Here is a 13,175-nt window from a genome sequence, read left to right as displayed (position 1 = left end):
CCACTCGTCCAAGACATATGCGTGGGGCACTATGTATGTCAGGCACTGGGCCAGGCTCTCTGGAGTCTCAGGTGTGCCCAACACCTCCCCATCCCCCAGAAGCCCTTGTCCTTCTGCAAGAAGGTGGGACCAGATGAGGCTCATGTGGTAGACTTACTCTGTGTGGTTCCACTAACCTCCTGTGAGGCCTTCAGCTAGTTGCTTCCTTCTCTGGAGCCTCATTTTTCTCATTTGCAACATAAGGGTCGGACGTGAAGATCCAGGAGGTTCTCTTCCAGGTGGTAAAAATGTTCTGGTTCCTCTGGCCTACATACAAAGCTTCTACAGGAAGTTTTATTGTGATCTTGAAGCCACTAGGTGGCGATTGCACTTAGTTTAGGAGGAATGCTTACTTAGAAGGATTGCTGGTTTAAAACAAACAAAAAGCACTCCAAAAAGTGGGTAGCTTAAAGCAATGAGGAATTATCTAGAGTTAGATGCATGAAATAGAAATGCAAAGCATCTAGTAGTGTCTGCTACCCGTATGATAAAATACGCTTCAACAGCAATCAGGCCAACCTATCTCTAACTCATCTGTGCTGATTCAGCAGGCACTGTCTACTGGTGGTGGTTCTGGAGCAGGCAGCAGGGTGCTCTGCACTGAGGTCAGGAGACCTGCTTCTAGTCCCAGCTCTTCCTCCACAAGTCTGTGGGACTTGGTGAATCACCCGTCGTCCCTCTGCCTCAGTTTCTTCATCTTTAAAATGGGGAGGGACTCAACCATACTCTGTGAATTAGCCCTAGCTCCAGCGTTCTATGCTTCTCTGGGTAAGACTGCCAAAGGCCAGTAAATAAAGATTTCCAGCGCTAAATCTGGAGGAGAATTCCAATATTGTTAACCTCTAGAACAAGAGGAAGAAGGCTTAGCGCCACATACACATTTACAACACAGCATGATGCCACCATTATTACCTGCCCTTTGCCAAATTAAAGGAGACATCCCTTTAAACCTGAAATCTGCTTCTGAGCAAGTGAGCATGGTGACAGGTCCAAACTCTCTGGCAGACAAACTGTCTGATTTCATGACCAGAACCGGCGAACAGCTTGAGTTCCAGTAGAAAGTCTTCCAGCTCCTCTGCCAGGTCACCACCATTTCTTTCTTTCTGTTGCTACTCCACACTGGCTTCATTCCCCTCCACTTCCCTTCCTCTGGGTGCATCAAACTCCGCTCTGGGTAGGGGAGAAAGCCATGGCTCTCAGAACAAAAAATATCCCTTGCTAGGGCTCATAGCCACAAATGAGCTAGTACCCCGATCTAAAGCCATTTTTTCAAAGTGTAGTCCATGGACTACGTGTATCAGACTCAGTCATGCTAAAAATGCAGACTCTGTTCCTACCTGGATCTACGAAGGCAGGATCTCTATGGGAAAGCCTGGAATATGCATTTTCCTCAGCTGAGACTGAAGTTTGAGCCCCATTGCCTCACCACAAGTCTCCTCACCATGGTCAAGGTTAATTGAGTTACAGGCAATTTCGTGGAATTCTAGGCACTGAAACCTAACAGTGTATGATTTGAGAAGGCATGCATGGCATTTGTTGAAACAGAAAAAATGGCAAAGAGAGAGGTTCACAGTAGATTGCATGGGGCTTCTCTGAGCGGAAGCGCTTTTGTAGCATCCAGGCCTGCTCATCATCCTTAAAGGTGGAGAATTTTACATTTTTCTTCTCAAATTCATCAGAACCAGGGGCAGCAATTTACTCTAATTAGCCATCTCACTAGAGACTGGTAAATAAACTGGGATATTATTTCATTAATTATAAGAAAAGACAAAACTGCTAACAAACTGGAATATTCATGTCAGCATGCCAGGGAGTTGCTCTTTTTTAGAAAAGTCTACATAGGAAGGCAAATTAGCATTAGCAGGTGGTTTGATGAGCATGGACTTAGAGCATGGGAATTAGATGACGTTAATGCCTTGAGGTGTGGCAACCAGCGACACAACCTCCACCAAAGGGAGGGAAATGAGAACAGACCTGCCGTTTAACTAAGTTCCTACGATGCACCAGACACTGTCCCTATTTTGAGTCTTGCAGGGATATACTTGGGAAAGGAACAAGAACCTTGCTAGCTGGTCTGAGCACCCTGTGTGTGGAGACCCAATGACAAATCCTTGCTCATTTGTGTTTTTTTTCTTTCTCTATTGTTCATAGACCCTCGTGGCTGTTACACGTGTCAAATCCATCTGTATTCTGTCCAGTTATAAAGCAATTGACCAGGACTCTTAAGATGCACCTTAATCCCACTGGCTAATAAAATTTCTTAGGTTAATTTGCTCTGCAAATGGGATTCCAATCCATTACCCGAAATTCTGTTTGCTTTTCCAACCTAATCTGCATACTTGCTAAATACATATTTTAGCAAAATGAGACATAACAAATGAAATATTTGTGTTTCTACCGAACTATGTTCAAATAATGTACACATTTAATTCTTACCATCTCTTCCAAAAGCACAATGGAAGCGACCTTAGAGGGAATGGAGGCAACCTATACCTTATTTACATGCAGTCCCCACCTAGCCTGTGCATATCTAACTAGGTTTCCAGCTCAGCTCCAGACTAGGTCACAGTGGTGTGCAGAGCCTCCCTGACATTCCCTGTCATCCCATAGGTCCACTTCATTACCATTAGTCACTTGTCATGTGGGCTCAGTTGATGTGATCTGTCCTTTTGTGGTTTACAGGTTAAAATTTTCTTATAATCAACTTAAATTTAGGGGAATGACAAAGTCAGAGAAAGCAAATATATTGAAGGCTTCCTTATCCTTATAATAGCTGCTGACTAAAATAGAAAACACTGGCTTCTTTCCCAAGATTATACATTTAAAATACAAAATATGATAATAATAACATATATAAAATGGTCAAAACATTAGAGAAATAACACTAAGACTAGGTCCACATTTTCCTATGTTAATGAAAAGAGAACTGAATTATCACATGGAAGAGACCTGAAGGCACAGATAATACAAAATAAATAATTTACCAGACATTTATATTTTCATTTGTAATGCACTTTTAAATTTTACAGTACAATGTGGAAATAGAGGTAGAGTGTTTTGGAAAACACATTTTAGTGTAGGCATTTTCTGATCACACTTTGCTGTCTTTCCAGACTTTCTTTCCAGCCCTCCTCTGACCCTGCCTGTTCTTTGTCTTCACAAGATCTTCATCAACTTCAGTATTCCATTTTATCTCAGTCTTTCACTTTGCATCAGTCCTTTCCTGCTTTATCTTTTCCCTCTCCTGCCCAGATCCCATGATCCATCACTTCAACTACTTTTCTACCTAGAAAACCCAGCTTCCTCATCCATTTGTTCTGCTGTTTCTCCTGTCTTATAAATCCCCAACCCTGAATTAACCCAAATGGATCTACCTTCTCCAGTTCTGCATGCTGGATCCAAATGCAACATATCCAGAATGGGTCTTATTTATTTCTTCCCCAAACTCTTCTTTCTGTGTGCCCCAGTTGCCAAGTCAGAAGCCTGGGAGTCATCCTTAACTTCTCCCCCAACCCTGCCCTTAACATAAGCCAGTGGTTGCCAAGTTCTTTCTACTCACTGCTTAATAGGAAGGCCTCCTTTCTGACCTACGTATTAAAAGAATCAACTGACTATTCTCCGGCTTCCCATCTCACCTCGGAGAAATCTTATGTGACAATTAGAATTCTGAGGCTTCCTCAACCTAAATGCCCATCAACAAACGAATGGATACAGAAGATGTGGCATATATATACAATGGAATATTACTCAGCTATAAAAAGGGATGAGATGGAGCTATATGTAATGAGGTGGATAGACCTAGAGTCTGTCATACAGAGTGAAGTAAGTCAGAAAGAGAAAGACAAATATTGTATGCTACTCACATATACGGAATCTAAAAATGATACTGATGAACTCAGTGACAAGAACAAGGACGCAGGTGCAGAGAATGGACTGGAGAACTCGAGGTTTGGGAGGGGGCGGGGGGTAAAGGGGAAGCTGAGACGAAGCGAGAGAGTAGCACAGACATATATATACTACCAACTGTAAAGTAGATAGCCAGTGGGAAGTTGTTGTATAACAAAGGGAGTTCAACTCGAGGATGGAAGATGCCTTAGAGGACTGGGGCGGGGAGGGTGGGTGGGACTCGGGGGGGGGGGGAGTCAAGGAAGGGAGGGAATACGGGGATATGTGTATAAAAACAGATGATTGAACTTGGTGTACCCCCCCAAAAATAATAAATAAATAAAATTAAAAAAAAAAAGAATTCTGCGGCTTCCTTACCCTGCTCTTCATAAAGAACTTCCGTTCACCGGATGAAAACACTGGACTTGGGAAGCATGAAGGGTGCCAAATGTCAAGCTGATTGCTCTTTTAAATATTTGTGTTGAACAAATGAGATTTTTTTTTCAAACTATGATCATCTTGAATTACACAGATTTTGAGCTGCTTTAACCAGAAAAGTAAAAGAAATAAATGTGTAAATATTCTGGGGAAGACTGGGCCATGAAAATCATGAAGTCATTTGGTAGGACTATGCCAGGTAATTCTAATAAGAATGAATCTCATCATTTCTCTCTGAAATAGAGGAGCTTGGGTTTCTAAGCCACAAAGTCACATCTTGTGGCTTTGAGATGTGAAGATAAACCAGAGGACAGGAGTGCTCCTGCCACCCCCTCATCCATCCTTCTGGCACATTTGGGCAGATGATCATGTCACCACTCACAGCCCTACTCTAGGTCACTGTGATGCATTTCCCTAGACCCATCTGGAAGGTGTCTCAGAAGAGAAAGGCCTACAGGAATTCAATATTTATGAAACATTTCATGTTAATCAGACTCAAGTTTCTATATCAGAAAACATTTTAAAGGAGCAAAACTGAACTAAATATCACCCAACATTTCTTTTAGCCCAAAATTCTATTAATAGTATATGTCAATTATAGCTCAATAAAAACCATAAGTTTAAAAATCTGTAAGATTAAAGTTGAGAAAAAAAATTCTATGGTCTGTTTAAGTCACCGGTTTTTAACTACAGTGACAGTGGGCATGGGGGAGGTGTTGTAGACTCCTTTGGGAATACAATGGAAGATATTGATTCTCTTTTCTGGAAAATTCTTACACACACACACACACACACACACACCCCTTTATGTACAATTTCAGAGGTTTCATGCGCCCCATTTTAAGACCTCCTGTCTGTATCTGGGCACTAACTAGGCATGAATTTGAATGTGACTGAAATTTTTTTTTTTGGTAATCAGATAAACCCACCAAGTACCCCTCAATATCACCCAGCGTCTCAAACCTGTTCCTCTTCCATTTCCCAAGGGTCTTACCATGGACTTCCCTGGGGTGCCCAGCTCTCAGCTCAATGAGAAGACTGTTCCTTGGTTAAGCCAGAGTGTCTTGGACAACAGCCTTTGGAGGACTTGGTCCTTCTCCTATTTCCATGCCCACAGTTGCAGGATCAGCCGCACCAGGAAGGACAGGCCTGATTCTAGCTCTCCGGAGGGACCTTCCTCTCCAGGTAGACCCTGAGGGTATTATTAAAGTGACCCCAGGTTTAGAAGCTGGGACAGAAGTGGGCTGGAGGACGGTAGGATGGTTCCAGCTGCTCCTTTCCTGAAGAGAGAAGAAAAAATAGGTCTGGCTTAGCCATTGGTTTCAGTCAGGGATGGGGGCCCAGAGATGGGGAGAACTGGTGCTAAGACAAAGATTTCAAGAGTTTTGAAGGTACTGGCGGCTGGGCTGAGCAGGACGTGTAGAACTGGAGCTTGTACTGAGGGGTTAGCCCTGGAGTTAATGTTTCTCACACTTAACTGTCCTCTGTGCTCAGATCACTCACCTCTCCGAAAACCTGGGAGAATGTTTGAGGGGCATTATTCTCACTGTTTTATGACCACCATTGCCATGTGGGTGCCAATGTCTTTGTTACTAATACCTACTCCAGGTCCCCACACCCTTCACTTTCTGGGTGCTTCCCTCTATATAATTTCCTACTGGCTGTTCATTTACTACTTGTATTTCCCTACAATTCAAATGGGCTTTTTCAAGAATTCCAACAAGTAGTTGAAGCTTCTGATTCCCTTCTAATTCCAAGCCATGAGACAATATTTTGTATGTCATAACAACTAGGTAAACATAAGTTGCAATTTCTCCAATTGATGAGAAAGTTCAATTTTGTTTCACATTATTTCTGCAGAATCATAGAAAACAAAATGTTGGCTGAATTTCATGGGGAAAAATAAGAATTTCAGCAGTTTCACCTAATTCCATGACGTCATCATTTCCCAAATTCACCAGTTGTCATACCATATTGCAAAATGTCACCACCAATTTCCCTATTTTAAATATTATGGAGAAAAGAGAATTTTGTTGGGTGCCTGGAGAGAAAGCAGAGGAGAAACTTGTACAAGAGAAGTGTCACATATAGTCATTGTGTGTGCTTGCCTCCTACAAATTCTTATAGGTACAGAGAAAAGATTTTGACAGCGTTTTTGTTCATGATGTTTATTTTTTTTAAGAACAAAACCGCCAACTTCAGTTTGCATCATTGAGCTACCACAATGTGTTCAGTGTATTAGGTAGAATGCAATACTCATGACATAGATACTTCTTGTGGATCTCAAGAGTGGGGCCTACCTGCCTAGAACTCCCCAACACACACACACACACACACACACACACACTTCACTGGCTCATTCTAGGGCATTCTTCATTTTTCACCAGATTGGACGAGTGATTTTAAGCTGTGTGGGTGGAGAAGAGACTCTACAACCAAGGACATGCCACCAACCTGTTTGTGAAAACAGGAGGGACAGTGGGGAGTTAGCAAGCATACGTTTTCAACGGAAACTATGTCCTTCTGTTCCTGCCCCAATCTCCTGGGCACCACAGAAGTGGAAGCAGCCCCAGCCCCAGCCTGAAAGAGGACGAGACCACTATTCATGTACGAAGTCATACAGTGGTGAAGGGCACAGGATGCCTAGACTTGGCTCCCAACTCCAACAGTTACCACCTGTTTGCTCTCACAGATCTCAGATACATTGTTTAATCTCTATTTGCCTCAGTTTCTTCATTGGTAAAAGGGAGATTAATAATTAACAGTAACAATAATACCATATCTGAGGAATAAGTAGGATGCATAAGAAATACATGAGCTGTTACATAAGTGGCACCTTGGGCCTAGCACAGAGTGTGCGGTGTAAAAGCACTTGCTATTACTGCACCCTAAAAGATGGCGACTGTAATCCTAATCTGTGACCCTTTCCCCTTTCACTCACCGGGCCACCGCTGGCAAGGGGGGATGTTGACCTTGGGCATGATCCCTTGGGAAAAACGCTTGAAGAACCAGCTGCGCTGATGCCTGAGGTTGGAGGAAAGAGATTTAAGTGGTGTTCAGGCCCAGGTGTTGAAGGGGGCTCCTTTTTAGGAGGAGGAAGAGATGATGAACTCCACCCCCCATAATAAAAGAGACAGAACTTTGGAAAAGAAATAGCATTTTTTAAAAACTTCCTGGGGCTGGTAGAAAGGAGAAAGCAGTGCTGGGGTGGGGCAGAGATGGAGAGGGCCTCAGGGGCTTGCCTGGTGGGAGGCCAGTGTGCCTCCTTGACAGCTTGATGTATTTCAGGGCCAGAAACTGCTGACCATACCTTTCTCAGTTAGCACATTCTGTTGGCTACCTCGTTGTGGGCATTGAGTTATCCTTTCCTAGCTCCCCATCTGCATTCACTTTCCTCCCTTAACACCCTTCTGTCTGGGTCTGCGTTCTTAATAATGAGGTCAAAATGTCCTGTTCTCAGGGCTTCCAGAAGGGAACCAAAAAGCCCAACTGATGACAAAGCAGCAGGGAAGGCAGCTGGAATTGCACCAGGAGGGAGGGATAATGTCAAGCTGCACTCCATGAAACCTGGAAAACTCCATCAGCTTTTGCAGTTTCCCTCCAGCCTCCACATCTCCAAGGACCTCATTGTCCCTAAAGAAAGCCGTTAGTGTGCACAGGCTAATGAGGCCCTCCAGTCACCGGAACAGAGAGGAGCGGTGGGGCACCAGTTTCTGCACACGTGGCCGCTGGCTATGGAAACACCTGGTTTTCGTACCCGCCCGGGGCTGCAGCCAGGGCGGCGCTGGCTGCTCCAGCCTGCGCTGCCCGAGGACTCCTGCTTGAAGAGACAGCCTGAGGAGTCAGAAGATGTCTTTGGTGGGTCTTGGCCACCAGCTGGGACTCCATCCAGGGGACACTGTCACAGTTTCATCCTTGACAACATCTTCCAGGGAGGTCTTCTTGGAAGTGAAAAGGAGGTGTTCATGAAAGCCAAGGTAAAGACACTAGTAGGGAGCCAGTTTATTTCTGAAAGAAGAAATCATTCCCAGATTATTGTGGGGAAGGATGCATGATAGGCACGGCAAACCCCCACTGAAACACGGATTCACCTCCATAGACTAAACTCACTCAGTTGCTACCCACATTTCCCCCGATAGAACCCGCTTGGTGACTAAGGTAGTCCAATCCTACACGCAAAGAAGAAGCTGTGTAGCGGCTGCTCATCTTCCTGTGGAACCTCCTTCCCCAGGGAGCGCTGCATGGCTCTGTTTTGGCAGATTTGTCTCACGACGGCACCAGACCATCTCTACCTCCACAGAACAGATACCATGAGTTCTACTCACTACTCTGGAAGTCTCAGGAGTCAACACATCCACCCAGTGACGCTCTGATTCCAAAGTGACTGTCTCACAACTTTGGGCAGGGCAGGAAGACTTACAAAAAGAACACAACTTTGCTCTCTACAGAAGTATCTTGCTCTATTATAGTTGTTACAATGAGTTAATCAATGGGCCTTCAGGGCTCTTTTTACAGCCTCTGTGAGCTGGAGAGCAAGTTTCTCCCTGAGGAGGCATCCACCCTTGGCTGAAGGTCAGCCCCTGGACCAGCAGGGATGCTTCCAGGCAGCACATGCCTCCCTGAAGGTATGTAATGAGGTGATCAGCCAGCCTTTGCAGTGAGGCCCAGCTCTTCTGCTCTCCTTTTTTTCCAGACTGCAGCTCAGGCTTAAAAATAACAACCAAAAAAAAGGGGTTTAGACTACACACTGCATAAGGACATGTACACATGGTGGACGGCATATAGAAACCGGGGTCCTGCTGGCTGCTTCAGCCACACTCATGGCCCCCAAGCAGGGAGGGTGCCTTCCTGGGCTTTGCCAGTGAGGGGCTCAGGCACCCAGCTCTCCAGCCTGCCAGGAGCTCTGCCAACTGTTCCAGCATGGGTCCTTTTCAGGAGCAATGCTTGGCTCCTCCTCCCCCTTGGGGTGTTTTGTCCACTTGTTTCCCCAAGGTCAGCTGGCATGGAGCACGCCCTCAGAGGACATGTGCCCCCTAGAATGCCCCGTGTCTTCTCCACCCTCTGCACCTTTCCTCTGGGGCCGAGGGAAGAGCCCCCTTGCTGATATCTGATGTCAACACCAGCTTCCCACACCAGGTTCTTCCATTCCCTGATGGGCTTAAGCCAATAGGGGTCTGAATGTAGCCACGGTTATGTTACACTTCACTCATTCCCGCATTCATTCATTCATTCATCAAGTGTTGTGGGGTTCCTACGTAGAACCAGAGCAGTCGTGGGAGAAATAAGACTACAGGTTCAGAAATTTTGGACACTCGGCCTTTTCCCTTACTTAAAGGATGTGCTGGAGGAAACGAGTGGAGCACGCCCAGCCCGAAGCTGGGGGGCTGCTTCACCTCAGTTCGGTTCTGAGCACACCGGTGTTTGGGGTTCCCTTTTTACATTGAGCACCACCCCAAATCCACCCCCTTTCTTCTTTCCAGAAGTTGTTTGGGAACCTACAGGGGAGAGCGGCCCTTGTACTCACACGTAAATAAGCTTATGTGCTGTATTTGAAAAGTGACTCAAGGGTACATTTTGAAAATCAGGGAAACAATAACAAACAAAGATACAATGTAAATCTGAAAAGAGATTCAGATACACACTTGGAGAGAAGAGGAGTCCTAGCATTTTTTTCAGAAGAAGGTCAGGGGTATGGCATTGAGGCAGTAAAATAGGTATTTATATTTGGTGAGTTTTTAACTTTTAGAACACATGGCATGGAGCTCTTTTGAATTCTGAAGTGTTGGGTTCCTTATCACAGCATGGGGGGCACCTTGGAGGAGATGCAGCCCTGGACCGGGGTCAGGCTCCAGATGTCTGCAGTGATGATATACTGAGCAGAGAGAGAACAGGACCCTGCCACCAAGGGCTCACGACCTAGGGGGGAAACGCTCTAAAATTGAAGTACAGACACATGCCAGGGGGTTCACCCTGACTGTACCTCAGAATCTCTGGAGACATTATTTACAAAGTCACACCTAAGCCCCACCTGGTCTTCTGAACCTGAATCTCAAGCTCGGATGTCACCTCTGCTGCCAAGATTTCCTGAAGCCTCCAGACAACATAGCTCCCTCACCTGCATGCCCATACCTACTTCCATGCTGGGTTTTACCCTACTTACTTGTGTGGCCACCTGCCCTCCCTCTCCCACTGGACCCTGCTTGGTGAGTCTAAGAAATACCTATCATATAACCAGAAGGCTTTCTCCAGAATGTGGCTGGATATTCAAAATTAAAATTTTTACATTAATGATTGGAATCATAAGTGATTTTTTCTTTTTAATTGGGAACTGGGCATCCCATGTCATTTTAGAATTTAGGAGCAAACTTCCTAAGCCTGCTGTTATAAACCCTGAGATAGACTCATTAGTTTAGGCAGTGACCATGGCCTAAATCTTTTTCAGCCGCACGACCAAAAAAGTGAGCCTGGGGGAGGGAACAGCTGTCAGGCTCTGACTTTCTCTCTCAGCCAATGACTTACCTGTAGCTGCATGTGAGGGCGGGCCCAGGCAGTAGATGGGACTGTAAATGCCACCCAATTGCCAATTTTGCCATTTCAGAAAGACCTAGAAATGGAAAAATAGACTATGATAAGCCCTAAAACCATATCACATTTCTTCTCTCCATACAGCTTATTTTCAATTGCTAATGTCATCAGTGGTGTCATCCAGCACTGACATGTACTATTTCTCCTCAAAACCCCTCTAGTCGCAAATGTCCCATCAGGGCACCTTCTCAGTCAGCTGAGTCAGAATCACAGAATTCTGGAAATGTAAAGCTGACAGATCTCCCTAATAAGAGGAGAACTGTTAACATTCCCTGAGTGTCTACTCTGGGCCGGCCACCTCATATATTTTATTTTATTTAATCCTCACAGTAACCCTGACATGTAGGTTTCATTGTTCTCATATTCTAGGTGGAAAAAAAAAAAAACCTGAGGCTTGGGAAGGTGAAGTGATTTGCCCAAAATTACATATCTAGCAACCCAGATCTGTTATAACCTAAAAGCCTGTATCTCAAAGGGGGGATTGTGTACAGGCAGCTAGCCCAGAGCCACAAGAAGCTGCTTAAACACAGAACATTCTCTGAAGCGCCAATTTTATTCAATGGTAAATAATTTGAAACTGTTTATATTAAAGAAAGCATGCATTTATTATGGAGGAGAAAAATGAATTTGCACAAAATTTAAAGAAAAAAACTGTAAGAAACTTACACTTGTGGCAAGCTACTTGGGCTTTGTCTCCCAAATCCTTGGGGCCTTCATGCCTTTCCTCTGTCATGAGCAGTATTCTGGTGGAAAGATTTAAAAGCAGAGCCATATACCCCAGCAGTACTATTTACAATAGCCAGGACATGGAAGCAACCTAAGCGTTTATCAACAGATGAATGGATGAAGATGTGGCACATATATACAATGGAATATTACTCAGCCAAAGAAAGGAATGAAATCGAGTTATTTGTAGTGAGGAGGATGGACCTAGAGTCTGTCATACAGAGTGAAGTAAGTCAGAAAGAGAAAAACAAATACCGTATGCTAATTCATATATATGGCATCTAGAAAAATGGTACTGATGAACCTAGTCACAGGGGAGGAATAAAGACGCAGATGTAGAGAGCGGATCTGAGGACACAGAGGGGAGGGGAGGCTGGGACATAGTGAGAGAGTAGTATTGACATATACACACTACCAAGTGTAGAACAGATAGCTGGTGGGAAGCTGCTGCAGAGCACAGGGAGATCAGCTCGGTGCTTTGTGACGACCTAGAGGGGTGGGATAGGGAGAGTGGGAGGGAGGCTCAAGATAGAGGGGGTACGGGGATATATGTATACGTATAGCTGATTCACTTTGTTGTACAGCATAAACTAACACAATATTGTAAAGCAGTTATACTCCAATAAAGATGTATTTAAAAAAAAAAAGCCCCTGCAGAACTCTGAAATGGCGCCCCCATGTGGAAGGTGGGGAAATGGCTTGCCATCAAACCGCAAAGAGTAGTGATTGCATTTTGCCATGAGTCTCAATTTTAGTGTCCATCTCTGGAGGAATATAAATCATACAAGTCCATGGATTGCCAAGACCCTTCCCACCTGACTAATGCTCTCAGGAGGTTTCCAAAGCTGTCCACTGTGGGAATAAGACTCTATCACTGAATGAGTCAGTGGCAGGCCCATCCTTCCCCAACACACACAACACTTCTTGTCTCTACCCCTCCCACCCCAGACTTTCCTTTCCTTAAGCTCTAGGTATCTTTTTCATAAAAACACCCAGAATCATCTTTGAGGTGGTTGCAATCACTAGGCACCAAATTCTAAGCTAGGCAGCCAGCATATACTCTGATGAGGCTTGAATTCCTCCGGAGAAGTTAAGCACCGAATTCTGAAGATGAGAGGAAGAACTCCAGCCAGGCCTTCTGCCCAGCTGAACTGGGCATAACATCACCTGGCATCCTGACATCATTTGAAGTTAATAGTTGTAGTCAAGAAAACCACCAAATAAGACACAGAAGGGCGTGGCCTGGTTGGGCTGTGGAAAGGGGGCCCCGACCCAGAGAAAACAGAAGCCAAGCCCCTGAAGTGGCACCACATCTAGAAGTGTACTGCAGCCAGTCTGCACCATGCCCAGCTTCCCAACACATCTGCTCCCCTGCCCACTGACCCTCTGCTCCTTGCCATTCCCTTTGACTGGGAGGCTCACTGGCTAACTCCTACTCACCCTTTAGGCCTCAGCGTCGATGATGCTTCTTCCAGGGATGTTTCCCTGATTCCCCTCAGCCT

This window comes from Hippopotamus amphibius, chromosome 2, assembly GCF_030028045.1.
Source record: "Hippopotamus amphibius kiboko isolate mHipAmp2 chromosome 2, mHipAmp2.hap2, whole genome shotgun sequence".
NCBI classification, from domain to species: Eukaryota; Metazoa; Chordata; class Mammalia; order Artiodactyla; family Hippopotamidae; genus Hippopotamus; species Hippopotamus amphibius.
The sequence above is the reverse complement of the archived record's forward strand: the minus strand, read 5'-3'. Positions refer to the sequence as shown.